The following is a 20,268-nucleotide window of genomic DNA, read 5'->3' as shown; positions in this document are numbered from 1 at the left end:
GATACAATTTGGAGATTCTTCTTCTTTGCATTACAGTTTTATTTTTTTCCAAGAAAATCTTGAATATATGATTGAATGTGATTTTGGTTTTAATCTGTAACATGATTTCTTACATTTCGAAAACATTAGCCTATTTCATATTTCATTAATTGCTAATTATATCACAAACTTTAAAAAAATAACTGCAGCTTCTTGCAATTCGGATTTGACTGTTAATTGGAAAGCCCTAATATTTAATTATTATTATATATAATATATAGTTATTATTATATATAATATTTAATTTATTTTACATATTTACAGTTAGGTCCATAAATATTTGGACATTGACACAATTTTCAGTATTCCAGCTCTGTACAACACCACAATGGATTTGAAATGAAACAATCAAGATGTGCAGACTTTGAGCTTTAATTTGAGGGTATTTACATCCAAATCAGGTGAACGGTGTAGGAATTACAACACATTTTATATGTGCCTTCCACTTTTTAAGGGACCAAAAGTAATTGGACAATTGGCTACTCAGCTGTTCCATGGCCAAGTGTGTGTTATTCCCTTGTTTATTTTTCATGTATTTCATTTACAAAGAGCAGATAAAAGGCCTAGAGTTAATTTCAAGTGTGGTATATTCATTTGGAATCTGGGGAGGTCATCACTCAATATGAAGTCCAAAAAGCTGTCACTATCAGTGAAGCAAGCCATCAGTAGGCTAAAAAATCAGAACAAAGCCATCAGAGAGACAGCAAAAACATGAGGTGTGGCCAAATCAACTGTTTGGTACATTCTTAAAAAGAGAGAACGCACTGCTGAGCTCAGCAACACCAAAAGACCTGGAAGACCACGGAAAACAAGTGTGGTGGATGACAGACAAATCCTTTCCCTTGTCAAAAGCCCTTCACAACAGTTGGCCAGATGAAGAAAAGTCTCCAGGAGGTACAGTAGGTGTATCTGTGTCCAAGTCAACAATTAAGAGAAGACTTCCCCAGAGGAAATAGAGAGGTTTCATCACAAGGTGTAAACCATTGGTGAGCCTCAAAAACAGGAAGGCCAGATTAGAGTCTGCCAAGAAACATGTAAAAGAGCCTGTGCAGTTCTGGAACAACATCTTATGGACAGATGAGACAAAGATCAACTTGTAGCAGAAGGATGGAAAGAGAAGAGTATGGAGAAGGGAAGGAACTTCTCAAGATCCAAAGCATACCACTTCATCAGTGAAGCATGGTGGTGGTAGTGGCATGCGTGGCTGCCAGTGGAACTGGATCTCTTATATTTATTGATGATGTGACAGCTGACAAAAGCAACAGAATGAAAATGTTTGGGGCAATATTATCTGCTCGTATTCAGCCAAATGCTTCAAAAGTCATTGGACGGCGCTTCACAATGCAGATGGACAATGACCCCAAGCATACTGCAAAAGCAACCAAATAGTTTTTGAAGGCAAAGAAGTGGAATGTTCTGCAATGGTCAAGTCAATCCCCTGACCTGAATCCCATTGAGCATGCATTTCACTTGCTGAAGACAAAACTGAAGGGAAAATGCCCCAAAAACAAGCAGGAAATGAAGATAGCTGCAGCAGAGGCCCGGCAGAGCATCACCAGGGACCAAACCCAGCGTCTGGTGATGTCTATGAGTTCCACACCTTAGGCTGTCATTGACTGCAAAGGATTTGCAACAAAGTATTAAAAAGTGACAATTTGATTTATGATGATGTTAGTTTGTCCAATTACTTTTGGTCCCTTAAAAAGTGGAAGGCACATATAAAATGTGTTGTAATTCCTACAGCGTTCACCTGATTTGGATGTAAATACCCTCAAATTAAAGCTCAAAGTCTGCACCTAAAGCACATCTTGATTGTTTCATTTCAAATCCATTGTGGTGTTGTACAGAGCTGGAATACTGACAATTGTGTCAATGTCCAAATATTTATGGACCTAACTGTATGTTATTTATTTTAATTGTACTTTTATTATATATTGACCATAATAAATGTGGTATAAATGGTCTGTATTTGTCTTGTGATTTGTCTTAAATAATAACAATAGTAATAATATTTTTGACTGACAAAAATTGCCAATAAGAAATTAATGGTATCGGTATCGATGAAAATGCAAGAAAAAGTATTGGTATCGTATCGAATCCTAAAAGTATGGTATCGCCCATCCCTACTAGTGATACAGGGTAGGGATGTGCGCATTGATCCTGTGGTATCGATATATCGGTACTCACACGCTACTCATTTGGCATCACTTTTCTGAAAAAAGTATCGATATAAACCAAAAAACGGCGTGTGCAAGCATCACTTTCAGATGTTTTTGATGACTTACTTAAGTTACTATGTGCTGGGACAGCCCTGTAGCTGGCAGAGTATAGAGCTGGCCCAGTCACGTGACAGGAGACAGCCAATGAGCGTGGTCAACGTGCAACACACACACACACACACACACACACACACACATACACACACACACACACACACACACACACACACACACACACACACACACACACAGCCAGCCGGCTGTAGCGATGTTACTTTTCCTCAACAGCAATCTGAGACTTCAGTAAAGTGTGACGACATATCTCGAGTACACTAAACGTGTCAGACATTTTTGTAGATACTTTTTCCAAGTTCATTTTCTCAGGGAACTGTCTTTCGTATGCAGGTTTATAGGACAAGGAAATCCTAGTTTATTGTGATAAGGAAATTATTGACTTTGCTTCAGAGAAGTGTTATAAGTTTACTTCCACAAAGAGGTTTGAAACATAACATTGTTATGAATAAATGTTTTTTTTTAAGCTTTTTCTACCAACACTTTTTTTTTGAGGAATAAGAAAAGTGAAAATGCGTATATTTTTGGTTATATTTAATTTATTTTTCATATTTATGTTATTTATTTTAATTGTACTTTTATTATGTATTGACCATAATGAATGTGGTATAAATGGTATGTATTTGTCTTAAATAATAACAATAGTAATAATATTTTTGACTGACAAAAATTGCCAATAAGAAATTAATGGTATCGGTATTGATGAAAATGCAAGAAAAAGTATCGATATCGTATCGAATTCTAAAAGTGTGGTATCGCCCATCCCTAATACAGGGTCGATTACAATTCAAATGCCTTTTGGTCCCCCCACCAGAATGGTTACGTCATTTTACTTTCGACAAGGTAGAGAAGCCCCGCTTTCGCAGGGCATCAAAAAATTGCGTTATACTCTTGTTGTTCCTCCCCACGGAAATCTTTAGTAAAAGGCGAAAGATTTATGCGATCTGAAGAGAAACAAGAGTGATCTGCCGTGGAAACGTACTGTGGCCAAGGACATTCCCAGCCACACCGAGGTAACACACGGTCTTAAGGTGGCACACTTTAATTAACCAACAACAACTGATGACATCCAATCACATTCACAGACAACGCAGTGCCACCTTAAAAATAGCAACACATTTTAGCCGCCTGTCTTCGAGCTTTACTTCACTATTTGGTGGGCTGCACGCAAAGGATTCTGGGAATTACATTACATACAACACGCTTTCATTTCAAATAGACGCGCTATATAGCAAGTAGTGTAACATACAACGAGAAAACATATATGTTTATATTTATGTGTGGATTTCAGCATAATCCACATATTGTAATCTGTTTTGGCTTAACTTCATATAACGGCTTTATTTGGGTATTTCCTGCCACGATGTCGGGCTTTTATTTTGAAGATCGGCGGACATGCCGTGGTTGACGCAAGATAGAGGGGTACGTCATGTGTCGTGAAGTTAATTCTTGTGGTTTAAATGGCATTTACTGATTGAATATAAAATAAAAATTGTAATGTTTACAGCTGAAACCTTTATTGTGAAAGTCCGTTCCTTACTGCTGTAACAGGATGTATGGCACTTCACGAACCGGAAGTGAAGGAGATGCCGGTGTTCGACCAAGAGGTAAACTAAATAAAGAGCTCCTGGGCTAAACTGAGAATTAAGAAGGTTCTACGTCCAGTTATTATTAAGATTAGTCTATAATACTTCTCGTGTATTATTAAAATATCAACCGATTTTAGCCGCCTGTCTTCGAGCTTTAGTACACTATTTGGTGGGTTGCACGCAAAGGATTCTGGGAATTTCATACAACACGCTTTCATTTCAAATAGACGCGCTATATAGCAAGTAGTGTAACATATAACGAGAAAACATATACATGTTTATATTTGTGTGTTGATTTCAGCATAACCCACATAATGTAATCTGTTTTGGCTTCACTTCATACTTATTTTTGAACACATAACGGCTTTGTTTTGGTATTTCCTGCCACGACGTTGAGCTTTTATTTTGAAGATCGGCGGACATGCCGTGGTTGACGGGGGGTTAAATGGCGTTTACTTATTGATAATGCTGATGTTGAGTATGTGGAAATGTCTTATATGAAGGTCGGGAAGTGTAGTTTTTGTGACGTTTAAAAGCAAGATTACTACCGAGTGATCACTACCTACTCAGCGGCCTAGTGGTTAGAGTGTCCGCCCTGACATCGGGAGGTTTTGGGTTCAAAACCCGGCCGAGTCATACCAAAGACTAATAAAAATGGGACCCATTGCTTTCCCTGCTTGGCACTCAGCATCAAGGGTTGGAATTGGGGGTTAAAGCACCAACAAAATGATTCCCGGGCGCGGCACGGCTGCTGCCCACTGCTCCCCTCCACCTCCCAGGGGGTTGAACAAGGGGATGGCTCAAATGCAGAGGACAAAATTAATCATTGGTACTTAACTTTTAACTAAACTACCGATCGGGGGGAATCACGTCACTTCCTGGACTTTTTTTTAATACATTTTTTTACGACGTCATGTTCTGTGATATTTAAATGATTTGTATAAAAATAGCTGACTTTGACAATATGAAAACATTTGGGATTGCCACATTTTTAACAACTTTCACTCTTCTGTCATTGCAATTATTGACGCACGGGGGCGCCATTGACTCCCATTGTTAAAGGTTTTAATTTTTTTTTTAATACAAGGGATTTACTGGAAATTAAATCTATGTCCACTAAAAATTACCTTGATATAAGACATTTCCACATACTTAACATCAGCATAAGTAAATGCCATTAAAACCCCAAAAGTTAACTTCACAACACATGACTCCCGTAGATGTGCCTCTTTTTTTTATGATTTTTTCATGTTTTTGTGCCCTTTTTTCGTAGCACATATGACAAAATATTGCATATTGTGTGTGTTTTTATGGCAAACACACAAAATACTCAAACTTCAATAGTTGATGTGCCTTCAATAACTCAATAATTCATAACATTGATTTTAATTCATTATTATTTTTTGAGCAATGATAGTTTAAAAAAAAAAAAAATCCCACAAAAATCATTGGAGATCTAAAAGGGCCCCGCTCATACAAGTGTTAAAAATAACTCATACTTTTTCTTTTTTTTTTGGACTTTTTTCTTGTTTTTTTACTTTCAACACTCAAATCTGTACTTCAGATCTGTCGGTGGATTATAAATTTTTATGATTTTTTCATGTTTTTGTGCCCTTTTTTCGTAGCACATATGACCAAATATTGCATGTTGTGTGTGTTTTAATGGCAAACACACAAAATACTCAAACTTCAATAGTTGATGTGCCTTCAATAACTCAATAATTCACAACATTGATTTTGATGCATTATTATATTTTCAGCAATGACAGTTTAAAAAAAAAATCCCACTATAATCTTGGCCCCACTCATAAAAGTGCTAAAAATAACTCACTTTTTTCTTGTTTTTTTTTTTTAACTTTCAACACTTAAATCTTTACATCAACTTCAGATCCGTCTGTGGATTATACGTTTTTATGATTTTTTTCATGTTTTTGTGCCCTTTTTTTCGTAGCACATATGACAAAATATTGCATATTGTGTGTGTTTTTATGGCAAACACACAAAATACTCAAACTTCAATAGTTGATGTGCCTTCAATAACTCAATAATTCATAACATTGATTTTAATTCATTATTATTTTTTGAGCAATGATAGTTAAAAAAAAAAAAAAATCCCACAAAAATCATTGGAGATCTAAAAGGGCCCCGCTCATACAAGTGTTAAAAATAACTCATACTTTTTTTTCTGACTTTTTTCTTGTTTTTTTACTTTCAACACTCAAATCTGTACTTCAGATCTGTCGGTGGATTATAAATTTTTATGATTTTTTCATGTTTTTGTGCCCTTTTTTCGTAGCACATATGACCAAATATTGCATGTTGTGTGTGTTTTAACGGCAAAGACACAAAATACTCAAACTTCAATAGTTGATGTGCCTTCAATAACTCAATAATTCATAACATTGATTTTGATGCATTATTATATTTTGAGCAATGACAGTTTAAAAAAAAATCCCACTATAATCTTGGCCCCACTCATAAAAGTGCTAAAAATAACTCATACTTTTTTCTTTTTTTTTACTTTCAACACTTAAATCTTTACATCAACTTCAGATCTGTCTGTGGATTATACGTTTTTATGATTTTTTTCATGTTTTTGTGCCCTTTTTTCGTAGCACATATGACAAAATATTGCATATTGTGTGTGTTTTAATGGCAAACACACAAAATACTCAAACTTCAATAGTTGATGTGCCTTCAATAACTCAATAATTCACAACATTGATTTTGATGCATTATTATATTTTGAGCAATGACAGTTTAAAAAACAAAAATCCCACTATAATCTTGGCCCCACTCATAAAAGTGCTAAAAATAACTCATACTTTTTTCTTTTTTTTACTTTCAACACTTAAATCTTTACATCAACTTCAGATCCGTCTGTGGATTATACGTTTTTATGATTTTTTTCATGTTTTTGTGCCCTTTTTTCGTAGCACATATGACAAAATATTGCATATTGTGTGTGTTTTTATGGCAAACACACAAAATACTCAAACTTCAATAGTTGATGTGCCTTCAATAACTCAATAATTCATAACATTGATTTTGATGCATTATTATATTTTGAGCAATGATAGTTAAAAAAAAAAAAAAAATCACACAAAAATCATTGGAGATCTAAAAGGGCCCCGCTCATACAAGTGTTAAAAATAAGTCATACTTTTTTTTTTTTTTGGACTTTTTTCTTGTTTTTTTACTTTCAACACTCAAATCTGTACTTCAGATCTGTCGGTGGATTATAAGTTTTTATGATTTTTTCATGTTTTTGTGCCCTTTTTTCGTACCACATATGACCAAATATTGCATATTGTGTGTGTTTTAATGGCAAACACACAAAATACTCAAACTTCAATAGTTGATGTGCCTTCAATAACTCAATAATTCATAACATTGATTTTGATGCATTATTATATTTTGAGCAATGACAGTTAAAAAAAAAAATCCCACTATAATCTTGGCCCCACTCATAAAAGTGCTAAAAATAACTCATAATTTTTTCTTTTTTTTTTCTTTAACTTTCAACACTTAAATCTTTACATCAACTTCAGATCTGCCTGTGGATTATCCGTTTTTATGATTTTTTTCATGTTTTTGTGCCCTTTTTTCGTAGCACATATGACAAAATATTGCATATTGTGTGTGTTTTTATGGCAAACCCACAAAATACTCGAACTTCAATAGTTGATGTGCCTTCAATAACTCAATAATTCATAACATTGATTTTAATTAATTATTATTTTTTGAGCAATGATAGTTTAAAAAAAAAAAAATCCCACAAAAATCATTGGAGATCTAAAAGGGCCCCGCTCATACAAGTGTTAAAAATAACTCATACATTTTTCTTTTTTTTTTGGACTTTTTTCTTGTTTTTTTACTTTCAACACTCAAATCTGTACTTCAGATCTGTCTGTGGATTATAAGTTTTTATGATTTTTTCATGTTTTTGTGCCCTTTTTTCGTAGCACATATGACCAAATATTGCATATTGTGTGTGTTTTAATGGAAAACACACAAAATACTCAAACTTCAATAGTTGATGTGCCTTCAATAACTCAATAATTCATAACATTGATTTTGATGCATTATTATATTTTGAGCAATGACAGTTTAAAAAAAAAAAAATCCCACTATAATCTTGGCCCCACTCATAAAAGTGCTAAAAATAACTCATACTTTTTCTTGTTTTTTTTTTTTACTTTCAACACTTAAATCTTTACATCAACTTCAGATCTGTCTGTGGATTATACGTTTTTATGATTTTTTTTCATGTTTTTGTGCCCTTTTTTCGTAGCACATATGACAAAATATTGCATACTGTGTGTGTTTTTATGGCAAACACACAAAATACTCAAACTTCAATAGTTGATGTGCCTTCAATAACTCAATAATTCATAACATTGATTTTAATTCATTATTATTTTTTGAGCAATGATAGTTAAAAAAATAAAAAAATCCCACAAAAATCATTGGAGATCTAAAACGGCCCCGCTCATACAAGTGTTAAAAATAACTCATACTTTTTTTTTTGGACTTTTTTCTTGTTTTTTTACTTTCAACACTCAAATCTGTACTTCAGATCTGTCAGTGGATTATACGTTTTTATGATTTTTTTCATGTTTTTGTGCCCTTTTTTTGTAGCACATATGACAAAATATTGCATATTGTGTGGGTTTTATAGCAAACACACAAAATACTCAAACTTCAATAGGTAATGTGCCCTCAATAATTCATAACATTGATTTTAATTCATTATTATTTTCTGAGCAATGATAGTTTAAAAAAAAAAAATCCCACAAAAATCATTGGAGATCTAAAAGGGCCCCGCTCATACAAGTGTTAAAAATAACACATACTTTTTTTTGGACTTTTTTCTTGTTTTTTTACTTTCCACACTCAAATCTGTACTTCAGATCTGTCTGTGGATTATACATTTTTATGATTTTTTTCATGTTTTTGTGCCCTTTTTTCGTAGCACATACGTACAATCGCCACATTTTTTTTTAACAACTTTCACTCTTCTGTCATGGCAATTATTGACGCACGGGGGCGCCATTGACTCCCATCGTTAAAGGTTTTAAATGTATTTTTTAGTACAAGGGATTTACTGGAAATTAAATCTAATATCTAGTTGTCTTGCTTTTCACCCCACTCAAAAACGTCCTAAAAATTACACTTACCGACCTTGATATTAGACATTACTGACCGGTCCACGCTTGCGCGAAGACTACGTCACTTCCTTAACTTGTTTTTTTTCATGTTCTGTGATATTTTAAATGTTTTGTATAACAATTGCTTACTTGGGAGTAAAAGGGAAAAGTAAAATAAACATTAAGAAGGGGTAGATTTAAAAAATATATGGGAGTACAATCGCCACATTTTTAACAACGTTCACCCTTCTGTCATTGCAATTATTGACGCATGGGGGCGCCATTGACTCCCATCGTTAAAGGTTTGTTGTGGATTTTTTTAAATATAAAGGTACTTACTGTAACTTACATCTATATCTACTTAGCTTGCTTTTCACCCCACTCAAAACGTTCAATATACTACACTTACCGACCTTGACATAAGACAGGGGTGTCCAACCTTTTTATATTGAGGGCCGCACACTGAAAAATCAAAGCAAGCGGGGGCCATTTTGATATTTTTTTTATTTTAAAAACCAATACTATATATGTATAAAAAAATATACATTTAGGCCCCCACTCAGGCTTGATCCCAGGGACCCCAAAGGGTTTTGTTAAAAAAAATATTAAAAATGTCTCATTATTCAGTATTATTATTCAAGTTTTAAATCCATAGATCAACGTTTTTAAAGATTTAAGTCGTATGCTCTTTTTGGAAAAAAACACAAAATATGCAATATTTTTACCCAATAACATTTTTAAGTGGAATATTTGAGATTATATAATAATTGGAGCTTTAAAAAGGTCAATAACTCATAACACCATTGATTTTAATTAATTATTATTTATTAATTTATTATTATTTATTATATAAAGGGTCCTACTAATTAAAGTGTTAAAAAATAAATTATACATTTTTTTTACTGTTTACATTTAACACAATAATCTCGAGATCAACTTCAGATCTATCCGTCAATAATGAGTTGTATTTTTGTTGTTTGTTCGTTTAAGGCCCTTCTTTAAAAAAAAAAAAAAAAACAGCTCAATTTTTTATATGGCAAACACAAAATATGCAACATTTCCCCCCCAAAAAATATCTCAAAGTGCAATATTCAATGTGACGTAATTGGAGCCTTGAATAGGTCAATAATTCATAATAACATTGATTTTCATTCATTATTTTTTTTAAAAGAAAGAAACAGCCTGCATGGCAGCTTTGTGTTATCAGAGTAAACATTGCAACATGTTCTTGGTACATTTCACCTGTTTGGTCTTTCATACCACTTTTTATGTTTTTAATTTTTTTAATCGTATTTTAAAATGGGGCCGTTAAAAAATGACCTGCCGGCCGCAAATGGCCCCTGTGTGTGGCCGCACTTTGGACATCCCTGATATAAGACATGTCAACACACTAAACATCAGCATTATCAATAAGTAAATACCATTTAAACCCCAATAATTGACTTCCCAACACATAACTTCCGCCGATCTTCAAAATAAAAGCTCAACATCGTGGCAGGAAATACCAAAATAAAGCCGTTATGTGTTCAAAAATAAGTATGAAGTGAAGCCAAAACAGATTACAACATGTGGATTTTGCTGAAATCCACACATAAATATAAACATGTATGTGTTTTCTCGTTTTATGTTACACTACTTGTTATATACAACGTCTATTTGAAATGACAGCGTGTTGTATGGCATTCCCAGAATCCTTTGCGTGCAACCCACCAACTAAAGCTAAAGACAGGCGATTTGTTTTTAACACACGCGACTTCCTGTAACTTAGATGTATATCTAGTTAGCTTGCTTTTCACCCCGCTCGAAACGTTCAAAAAACTACACTTACCGACCTTGATATAAGACATTGCCATTAATAAACATCAGCATTGTCAATACGTCAAAGTTAACTTCACAACACGTCGATGTGCCTCTTCCGTCAACAACAGGATGTCCAACGATCTTCAAAATAAAAGTTCAACATCATGGGAGGAAATACCAAAATAAAGCCGTTTTATGTTACACTACTTGCTACATAACGCGTCTATTTGAAATGACAGCGTGTTGTATGTAATTCCCAGAATCCTTTGCGTGCAGCCCACCAAATAGTGAAGTAAAGCTCGAAGACAGGCGGCTCAAATGTGTTGATATTTTTAAGGTGGCACTGCGTTGTCTGTGAATGTGATTGGATGTCATCAGTTGTTGTTGGTTAATTAAAGTGTGCCACCTTAAGACCGTGTGTTACCTCGGTGTGGCTGGGAATGTCCTTGGCCACAGTACGTTTCCACGGCAGATCACTCTTGTTTCTCTTCAGATCGCATAAATCTTTCGCCTTTTACTAAAGATTTCCGTGGGGAGGAACAACAAGAGTATAACGCAATTTTTTGATGCCCTGCGAAAGCGGGGCTTCTCTTCCTTGTCGAAAACAATATTGGTAGTGGCCTCCGAAGAGGTCGCTATCGCCCTTTATGTGTGATTATAGCGTGGGTATCGACACTCTGTATCGTCTTTCCGATTGTTAATGCCTTAAAAACTAGTGAGATACAACTCATTTTCTTGACGATGCGATACCTAGAAAGATTCAGGCTGGTATTGGCGATCACTTAGTGCAAATATTTTTCATGTGTCTGTTAAAATTAAAACAATGTAGTTTAAAGACAAAAACTAATATACGTAGTCATTTATATTACAAAGTTGTGTCTTTAAATGTATATAATATTAGTTTTTAGCATTAAAAATAAATAAATTTAAAGACAAAAGCTGACATTTTTAAACTAATATACGTAGGTATTTATAATACATAACACAGGTTACTAAGTAACTGTGTCGGACCGGTATTGCCGATACCAAGTAAGTATCTCACATCACTAGTTTGATGCCCTGCGAAAGCGGGGCTTCTCTACCTTGTCAAAACAATATCGAAATTGTTCACTGTGGCAGAAGTGAGGCAATCGACATTATGTATCACCAGTCGGAAGTTAACATGCGGAAATAACTAGTGATGTGAGATACTTACTTGGTGTCTGCAATTTCGGTCCGACACAGATACTTAGTAACCTGTATTATAAATGACTACGTATATTAGTTTAAAAATGTCAGCTTTTTGTCTTTATATAAAATATTTTTAATTTTTTTAAATGCTAAAAACAAATATTATATACATTTAAAGACACAACTTTCTATTATAAATCAGTGGTCCCCCAACCACCGGACCGATTGGTACCGGGCCGCACAAGAAATTTAAAACATTTTTTTTTTTAAATAAAAAAAAATAATTTTTTTTTTAATTTTTTAAAATTTTTTTTAAATCAACATAAAAAACACAATATATACATTATATATCAATATAGATCAATACAGTCTGCAGGGATACAGTCCGTAAGCACACATGATTGTATTAATTTATGTAAAAAAAATAAAAAATTTTTTATTTTTTTTTGACATGACATGACAATCAACAATGTTCACACAAAAAAAAATAGCAACAACTTCAATCAATCAATCAATTAAAAAAAAAAAAAAAAAAATCTATGTAAAAAAAAAAAAAAAAAGTTTTTTATTTTTTTTACATAAATGAATACAATCATGATGTACTTTGTGGACGCCGCCTCTGCTCCACACGCTGTAAGTCTTTGCTGTCGTCCAGCATTCTGTTTTTGTTTACTTTGTTGCCGCACCTGCTTTGTTGTAGCAATGAAGGACATTTAAGTTGTCGCTATCTTTTTTTGTGTGGACATTGTTGATTGTCATGTCAAGTACGGATGTATTTTGTGGACGCCGTCTCTGCTCCACACACTGTAAGTCTTTGCTGTCGTCCAGCATTCTGTTTTTGTTTACTTTGTCGCCGCACCTGCTTTGTTGTAGCAATCAAGAATATTGAAGTTGTTGCTACGTTTTTTTGTGGGGACATTGTTGATTGTCATGTCATGTACGGATGTACTTTGCGGACGCCGTCTCTGCTCCACACGCCGTAAGTCTTTGCTGTCGTCCAGCATTCTGTTTTTGTTTACTTTGTCGCCGCACCTGCTTTGTTGTAGCAATCAAGAATATTTAAGTTGTTGCTACGTTTTTTTGTGGGGACAATGTTGATTGTCATGTCATGTACGGATGTACTTTGTGGACGCCGTCTCTGCTCCACACGCCGTAAGTCTTTGCTGTCGTCCAGCGTTCTGTTTTTGTTTAATTTGTCGCCGCACCTGCTTTGTTTTAGCAATCAAGGACATTTAAGTTGTTGCGATCTATTTTTTGTGGGGACATTGTTGATTGTCATGTCATGTACGGATGTACTTTGTCGACGCCGTCTCTGCTCCACACGCTGTAAGTCTTTGCTGTCGTCCAGCATTCTGTTTTTGTTTACTTTGTCGCCGCACCTGCTTTGTTGTAGCAATCAAGAATATTTAAGTTCCCACACCTGCAGTCCCCTCCAAGGTTTCTCGTTGTTATCCCATTGGGTTGAGTTTTTCCTTGCCCTGATGTGGGATCTGAGCCGGGGATGTCGTTGCGGCTTGTGCAGCCCTTTGAGACACTCGTGATTTAGGGCTATGTAAGTAAACATTGATTGATTGATTGATTGATTGAAGTTGTTGCTATTTTTTTTGTGTGAACATTGTTGATTGTCATGTCATGTATGGATGCACTTTGTGGACGCCGTCTGCTGCTCCACACGCTGTAAGTCTTTGCTGTCGTCCAGCGTTCTGTTTTTGTTTACTTTGTCGCCGCACCTGCTTTGTTGTAGCAATCAAGAATATTTAAGTTGTTGCTATCTTTTTTTTGTGTGGACATTGTTGATTGTCATGTCATGTACGGATGTACTTTGTGGACGCCGTCTGCTGCTCCACACGCTGTAAGTCTTTGCTGTCGTCCAGCGTTCTGTTTTTGTTTACTTTGTCGCCGCACCTGCTTTGTTGTAGCAATCAAGAATATTTAAGTTGTTGCTATCTTTGTTTTGTGTGGACAATGTTGATTGTCATGTCATGTACGGATGTACTTTGTGGACGCCGTCTGCTGCTCCACACGCTGTAAGTCTTTGCTGTCGTCCAGCATTCTGTTTTTGTTTACGTTGTCGCCAGTTCAGTTTCAGTTTCGTTCTGCATGGACATCCCTAAGCTTCAATGCCTTTTCTTAGGGGCACTCACCTTTTGTTTATTTTTGGTTTAAGCATTGGACACCTTTTTACCTGCACACTGCCTCCCGCTGTCGTCTGCATATTGTGATCACGACAAACCACCGTCGTCTCACACGACGTGTTCCCGACATATACTGGGCAAATACTGCGGCATGGTCATGCTGGACCTTCAGAAGGCCTTTGACACCGTTAACCACGCTATACTGTTGGATAAGCTCAGAGCAATCGGATTTAACAAAACCTCTTGGAGCTGGATGCAGTCTTACTTGGAGGGGAGGGAGCAGGTGGTAGAGGTGAACGGCACCGTGTCCCCCCCCCTCTCGGTGAGCTGTGGAGTCCCCCAAGGCAGTATATTGGGACCTTTACTGTTCCTAATATACATAAACGACATGTCATCGGCATGTGACTGTGAATTGTTTTTGTTTGCGGATGACTCTGCCTTGCTGGTATCAGACAAGGACAAGTCACAGGTGGAGAAAATCCTCAGTGCTGAGCTCTGTAGAACTTGCACCTGGCTCGCTGACAACAAGCTATCCATCCACTTGGGTAAAACAGAATCCATCCTGTTTGGGTCCCACATCAAACTTAAGAGAGTCAATCACTTCACCATAAAAGTAGGTGACAGTGTCATCACCAGGAAAGATGAGGTCACCTACCTAGGTTCCATTCTAGAGGCTAACCTTTCCTGTGATAAAATGGCAACCAAGGTAATCAAAAAGGTTAACCAACGAACGAGATTTCTCTACAGAATTTCCTCTCTGGTCAACAAAAGCACCATGAGGATTCTGGCGGGAACTCTCGTTCAACCCTTTTTCGATTACGCATGCACCTCCTGGTACCCTAGCACCTCCAAAACCCTCAAATCTAAACTCCAAACATCTCAGAACAAGCTAGTCAGGTTACTTCTAGACCTCCACCCCAGATCCCACCTCACTCCTACCCACTTCTCTAAAGTGGGCTGGCTCAAGGTGGAGGACAGAGTTAAACAACTTGCACTGAGCCTAGTCTATAAAATCCGCTACACCTCCTACATGTCAAACTACTTCCTTAACGTAAATGACCGCCATAACCACAACACCAGGGGGTGCTCCACTAACCACGTTAAACCCAGATTCCGAACTAACAAAGGTCTTAACTCATTCTCTTTCTATGCCACATCAATGTGGAATGCGCTCCCAACAGGTATAAAAGAAAGGGCATCTCTATCCTCCTTCAAAACCGCTATAAAAGTTCACCTCCAGGCAGCTACAACCCTAAACTAACACCCTCCCCGGATTGCTAATAATCAAATGTAAACAATCAAATGCAGATTCTTTTTCTTATGCCTTCTGATCTCTCTCTCTCTCTCTCTCTCTCTCTCTATGTCCACTACCCCCCCCACCCCCCCACCCCACCCCCCCTCCACACTCCTGATTGTAAATAATGTAAATAATTCAATGTGATTATCTTGTGTGATGACTGTATTATGATGATAGTATATATGATAGTATATATCTGTATCATGAATCAATTTAAGTGGACCCCGACTTAAACAAGTTGAAAAACTTATTCGGGTGTTACCATTTAGTGGTCAATTGTACGGAATATGTACTTCACTGTGCAACCTACTAATAAAAGTCTCAATCAATCAATCAATCATCTACAAAGCAATTAGCTACCGCCTTCCACCTACTGATGTCGAGGACAGTAACACGGTTACTCTGCCGAGCTCTAGACAGCACCGACACTCAACAACGGCACATTATTTGCTGATTATAATTACTGCTTTGCAAAAAAATATTTGTAACCCAAATAGGTGAAACTACATAATCTCTCACGACACACTAGTGGTTGAAAAACACTGGTGTAACATATATATGTTTGTTATTATGTGTGGATTTCAGCAAAATCCACATCTTGTAATCTGTTTTGGCTTCGCTTCATATTTATTGTTGAACACATAACGGCTTTATTTTAGTATTTCCTGCCACGATGTTGAGCTTTTATTTTGAAGATCGGCGGACATCCCGTTGTTGGCGCAAGACAGAGAGGTACGTCGTCATGTGTTGTGGAGATAATTATTGTGGTTTAAATAGCGTTTACTTATTGATAATGCTGATGTTTAGTATGTTGAAATATATTAAATCAAGGTCGGTAAGTGTAGTTATCAGGACGTTTTGAGTCGGGTGAAAAGAAAGATTAACTACCAAGCGAAGCTGTCGCTACTGATCGGTCCACGCATGCGCGAAAATTACGTCACTTCCTGGACTTACTTTTTTTTTTTTTTTTTTTGCGACCTCATGTTCTGTGATATTTAAATGTTTTGTGTAAAAAGTGCTTACATGGGAGTAAAAGGGAAAATAATATAAACATGAACAAGGGGTAGATTTAAAAAAGTATTATCGCCACATTTTTAACTTTCACTCTTCTGTCATTGCAGTTATTGACGCACGGGGGCGCCATTGACTCCCATCGTTAAAGGTCTTAATTTATTTTTAATAACTTAGATGTATATCTAGTTATCTTGCTTTTCACCCCACTCGAAACGTTCAAAAAAATACACTTACCGACCTTGATATAAGACATTTCCACATACTAAACATCAGCATTATCAATACGTAAATGCCATTTAAACCCCCAAAAGTTAACGTCACAACACATGACTCCCGTGTCCGCCGATCTTCAAAATAAAAGCCCAACATCGTGGCAGGAAATACCAAAATAAAGCCGCTATGTGTTCAAAAACAAATATGAAGTGAAGTGGGTTTTGCTGAAATTAACACATAAATATAAACATATATATATATTCTCGTTTTATGTTACGCTACTTGTTATAATTCCCAGAATCCTTTGCGTGCAGCCCACCAAATAGTGAAGTAAAGCTCGAAGACAGGCGGCTAAAATGTGTTGATATTTTTAAGGTGGCACTGCGTTGTCTGTGAATGTGATTGGATGTCATCAGTTGTTGTTGGTTAATTAAAGTGTGCCACCTTAAGACCGTGTGTTACCTCGGTGTGGCTGGGAATGTCCTTGGCCACAGTACGTTTCCACGGCAGATCACTCTTGTTTCTCTTCAGATCGCATAAATCTTTCGCCTTTTACTAAAGATTTCCGTGTGGAGGAACAACAAGAGTATAACGCAATTTTTTGACGCCCTGCGAAAGCGGGGCCACTCTAACTTGTCAAAAACAATATCGATAATAGTCAGTGTGGCAGAATTGAGGCAATCGACATTATGTATCACCAGTCGAAATTTTACATGCTAAAACAACTAGTGATGTGAGATACTTACTTGGTATCGGCAATACCGGTCCGACACAGATACTTAGTAACCTGTATTGTGTATTATAAATGACTACGTATATTAGTTTAAAAATGTCAGCTTTTTGTCTTTAAATTAAACATTTTTATTTTTTTTTTAATGCTAAAAACAAATATTATATACATTTAAAGACACAACTTTGTATTATAAATGATTACGTATATTAGTTTTTGTCTTTAAATTAAAATGTTTTAATTTTAACAAAGAATATTTGCACTAAGTGATCGCCGATATCAGCCTGAATCTTTCTAGGTATCGCATCGTCAAGAAATTAAGTTTTATCACACAAGTTTTTAAGCCATTTACAATCCGGAAAGACGATACAGAATGTCAATACCCACACTATAATCACATCTACAGGGCGATAGCGACTTCCTCGGAAGCCACTGCCAATATTGTCTTGAACAATTTAGAGTGGCCCCGCTTTAGCAGGGCATCTAAAAATTGCGTTATACTCTTGTTGTTCCTCCCCACGGAAATCTTTAGTAAAAGGCGAAAGATTTATGCGATCTGAAGAGAAACAAGAGTGATCTGCCGTGGGAACGTACTGTGGCCAAGGACATTCCCAGCCACACCGAGGTAACACACGGTCTTAAGGTGGCACACTTTAATTAACCAACAACAACTGATGACATCCAATCACATTCACAGACAACGCAGTGCCACCTTAAAAATATCAACACATTTTAGCCGCCTGTCTTCGAGCTTTACTTCACTATTTGGTGGGCTGCACGCAAAGGATTCTGGGTATTACATACAACACCTTTCATTTAAAATAGACGTTCTATATATAAAACCTGCTTTGTTTTAGCAATCAAGAATAGTTAAGTTGTTGCTATCTTTTTTTTGTGTGGACATTGTTGATTGTCATGTCATGTACAGATGTACTTTGTGGACGCCGCCTCTGCTCTACACGCCGTAAGTCTTTGCTGTCGTCCAGCGTTCTGTTTTTGTTTAATTTGTCGCCGCACCTGCTTTGTTGTAGCAATCAACAATATTTAAGTTGTTGCTATCTTTTTTTTGTGTGGACATTGTTGATTGTCATGTCATGTACTGATGTACTTTGTGGACACAGTCTCTGCTCCACACGCCGTAAGTCTTTGCTGTCGTCCAGCGTTCTGTTTTTGTTTACTTTGTCGCCGCACCTGCTTTGTTGTAGCAATCAAGAATATTTAAGTTGTTGCTACGTTTTTTTGTGGGGACATTGTTGATTGTCATGTCATGTACGGATGTACTTTGCGGAAGTCGTCTCTGCTCCACACACCGTAAGTCTTTGCTGTCGTCCAGCGTTCTGTTTTTGTTTACTTTGTCGCCGCACCTGCTTTGTTGTAGCAATCAACAATATTTAAGTTCCCACATCTGCGGTCCCCTCCAAGGTTTCTCATTGTTATCCCATTGGGTTGAGTTTTTCCTTGCCCTGATGTGGGATCTGAGCCGAGGATGTCGTTGTGGCTTGTGCAGCCCTTTGAGACACTCGTGATTTAGGGCTATGTAAGTAAACATTGATTGATTGATTGATTGATTGATTGAAGTTGTTGCTATTTTTTTTGTGTGAACATTGTTGATTGTCATGTCATGTATGGATGCACTTTGTGGACGCCGTCTGCTGCTCCACACGCTGTAAGTCTTTGCTGTCGTCCAGCATTCTGTTTTTGTTTACTTTGTCGCCGCACCTGCTTTGTTGTAGCAATCTAGAATATTTATGTTGTTGCTATCTTTTTTTTGTGTGAACATTGTTGATTGTCATGTCATGTATGGATGCACTTTGTGGACGCCGTCTCTGCTCCACACACTGTAAGTCTTTGCTGTCGTCCAGCATTCTGTTTTTGTTTACTTTGTCGCCGCACCTGCTTTGTTGTAGCAATCAAGAATATTTAAGTTGTTGCTATCTTTGTTTTGTGTGGACATTGTTGATTGTCATGTCATGTACGGATGTATTTTGTGGACGCCGTCTGCTGCTCCACACGCTGTAAGTCTTTGCTGTCGTCCAGCATTCTGTTTTTGTTTACTTTGTCGCCAGTTCAGTTTCAGTTTCGTTCTGCATGGACATCCCTAAGCTTCAATGCCTTTTCTTAGGGGCACTCGCCTTTTGTTTATTTTTGGTTTAAGCATTGGACACCTTTTTGCCTCCCGCTGTCGTCTGCATATTGTGATCACGACAAACCACCGTCGTCTCACACGACGTGTTCCCGACATCTACTAAGCAATTAGCTACCGCCTTCCACCCACTGATGTTGAGGACAGTAACACGGTTACTCTGCCGAGCTCTAGACAGCACCGACACTCAACAACGGCACATTATTTGCGGATTATAATTACTGCTTTGCAAAAAAATATTTGTAACCCAAATAGGTGAAACTACATAATCTCTCACGACATACTAGTGGTTGAAAAACACTGGTGTAACATATATATGTTTGTTATTATGTGTGGATTTCAGCAAAATCCACATCTTGTAATCTGTTTTGGCTTCGCTTCATATTTATTGTTGAACACTTAACGGCTTTATTTTGGTATTTCCTGCCACGATGTTGAGCTTTTATTTTGAATATCGGCGGACATCCCGTTGTTGGCGCAAGACAGAGAGGTACGTCGTCATGTGTTGTGGAGATAATTATTGTGGTTTAAATAGCGTTTACTTATTGATAATGCTGATGTTTAGTATGTTGAAATATATTAAATCAAGGTCGGTAAGTGTAGTTATCAGGACGTTTTGAGTCGGGTGAAAAGAAAGATTAACTACCAAGCGAAGCTGTCGCTACTGATCGGTCCACGCATGCGCGAAAATTACGTC

At 36.7% G+C, this 20,268-nt stretch overlaps 1 protein-coding gene and 4 non-coding genes across 9 annotated transcripts in view; 2 read left to right on the top strand and 3 right to left on the bottom strand.

Moving 5' to 3' along the window:
* The window catches only part of slc7a6 (solute carrier family 7 member 6), a 75,704-nt gene that overhangs the window by 6,358 nt on the left and 49,078 nt on the right, over positions 1-20,268 (bottom strand). The gene's annotated exons all lie outside the window — the stretch shown is intronic.
* LOC133642690 (U5 spliceosomal RNA) lies at positions 3,181-3,294 on the bottom strand. The gene has a single exon (XR_009824581.1). It is a non-coding gene; the product is annotated as a U5 spliceosomal RNA (small nuclear RNA).
* On the top strand, positions 11,343-11,456 carry LOC133642683 (U5 spliceosomal RNA). The gene has a single exon (XR_009824579.1). It is a non-coding gene; the product is annotated as a U5 spliceosomal RNA (small nuclear RNA).
* Positions 17,210-17,323, top strand: LOC133642715 (U5 spliceosomal RNA). The gene has a single exon (XR_009824588.1). It is a non-coding gene; the product is annotated as a U5 spliceosomal RNA (small nuclear RNA).
* Positions 17,891-18,004, bottom strand: LOC133642696 (U5 spliceosomal RNA). Its single transcript, XR_009824582.1, has one exon. It is a non-coding gene; the product is annotated as a U5 spliceosomal RNA (small nuclear RNA).

Source organism: Entelurus aequoreus, linkage group LG02 (assembly GCF_033978785.1).
Source record: "Entelurus aequoreus isolate RoL-2023_Sb linkage group LG02, RoL_Eaeq_v1.1, whole genome shotgun sequence".
Lineage (NCBI taxonomy): Eukaryota > Metazoa > Chordata > Actinopteri > Syngnathiformes > Syngnathidae > Entelurus > Entelurus aequoreus.
This window is presented reverse-complemented; position numbering and strand designations above follow the sequence as displayed.